The sequence below is a fragment of the Mandrillus leucophaeus genome, unplaced genomic scaffold (genome assembly GCF_000951045.1).
Source record: "Mandrillus leucophaeus isolate KB7577 unplaced genomic scaffold, Mleu.le_1.0 Scaffold36, whole genome shotgun sequence".
NCBI classification, from domain to species: Eukaryota; Metazoa; Chordata; class Mammalia; order Primates; family Cercopithecidae; genus Mandrillus; species Mandrillus leucophaeus.
The window spans coordinates 5,051,932-5,054,038 of NW_012103809.1; positions in this window are offsets into that span (position 1 = coordinate 5,051,932).

Below are 2,107 nucleotides of genomic sequence, written 5' to 3' on the forward strand. Positions count from 1 at the left end.
GGGGGGGCGGGGGGAGCTGCAATCCTTTATTCTACTTCTTTTATCAGCACACTGTTCTTTAAAGATGTGGAGATGGTCCCTGTTGGGATAGCACATGAAACACACTGGTTTCCTGGCTGTAAATAAAACCACTGGTGTTGTGTTTGACATAGCTGCTGTAGTACTTGGTCAGCAGCCCCATATGGTCTAGCAAACCTCTTAATTACAACTACAGAGGACAGATTCCTCTAGTAAACACCACCGTGTTTGGCTTTTCCTCCTCCTGTTGCTGTCAGAGCATTTGAACTTGTAAGCAACAGGGGAGAAATATCAAATGTATACTCCCCTACCAGAGCTGAGCTTCTCACACCGTTAAGAGTTTGAAAGGGCCATTTGGGCAGGCTGCATGAAGAACTGGTAGACACATGCTCCACTTTACCAAACCACAGTAAAGCACAGTTTGGTTGCTGGTTTTTTGTTGTTGTTGTTGTGTGTGTGTGTTTTGTTTTGTTTTTTTGTTTTTTTTTTTTGTTTTTTTGAGACGGAGTCTTTCTCTGTCGCCCAGGCTGGAGTACAATCGCGCAATCGGCTCACTGCAACCTCAGCCTCCTAGGTTCAAGTGGTTCTTCTGCCTCCGCTTCCTGAGTAGCTGAGACTACAGGCGCATGCCACCACACCCAGCTCATTTTTGTATTTTTAGTAGAGACAGGGTTTCACCATATTGACCAGGCTGGTCTCAAGCGCCTTACCTCAGGTGATCCACCAGCCTCGGCCTCCCAAAGTGCTGGGATTACAGGCATGAGCCACCATGGCCGGCCAGTTTGGTTACTGTTTTAAAGAGATGAGAGAAAGAATGTGAGCAAAGGGGCCAGGCAAGGAAAAGATGACTCCAGTAGCCTTGAGTAAACTCTCTGTATCCAGGTAGTCAATTTCTGATCCACTTCATTAGCACTCATGAGTGATGGAATAATTTTGCAAGGCCTTGTTTGGCAAAAGTACAGGAAGAGGGCATAGCTCTATGAGTTGAATGGAAGTCTAGAGGTACAGAAAGGGGTGGAGTTGGCCTGCCTATGAGATCATTCTAACACTGGCATGTAGAGGGGGAGGGTGTGAATTATGCTCATTTGTTATAAAAAGGAGCAGAACCTTGGAGCCGGCTTCTGCTTTGAACATCCCTCCTGATCTCAGCAAGCTGCCTCCACCCAAGAAGGGCTGCCATGCTGGAAAACTCCATCCAGTGACTCCATCTCTTGGACACATGCCCATTTGAAAAAAGTACTACCCTGCTTAAAGATTCTAAATCTTGCCTTAATCCATTTCAGATTGAACTATTGCATAAAAGGTCCTGATTCAGAGTCTTTCACCTATGAAACCAAGATGCCGTGTGCCCATTGTAAATTCAGATGTGTCCAGTCACATGTTTAGTAGAGACATTTCAGGATGTAATTTGCATAGTCATCAAATTGTGAACTACACATCAGCTTTGTAGGTTTGGGTTTAAAGTTGCTTGAGTAATCCAAGGTCAGTTTGAGATCTAGCATGGGCTGAGCCTGCTAATGTGGGTGCATCTGGGGTGCAAGGGTAATAGGGTGGGCTTAGCTCACCATAGTATGTTATTTGCCCGACGAGGGAATGACTTATGAGAAAGAAGTTATCCCCAGGTAGAGTATCCAGATCTGGGCCACACACCATGGTTTTTCATCATTCTTGGAGAGGCTGGGTGGGACGAATGGCTGCTCATACTGCTGTATGCCTGACCAGCCTCTCATAGACTTGATAAGGGACCCTAAGGAGATGATCCCCGAGAAGACAGCCTAGCAACGGAGGATAATAGTCGCAGGGACAGAGGCTGCCTCCCTGCCTACCTCATCGCGCTCCAGCCCCTGCACTGACAGGCTACCAAGGGCATGGAATGAAGTCATGGCCATTTGTGGGAAGTGCTTAGTAGTAACCTGAAAGTCCTGCTGTCAGTATCAGTGACCGGGGGACCCAGCCAAGTACCCTCTAAAGGGTTGCAGCAGGCTTGTCACCATTGCTACTGTGGATTCACAGGGCTGTTTTGAGGATCCAGGGGAACTTCTTGAGAGCATGTGCACAATTGTCCCTGGGAATTTCCAAAAGTAGCTGG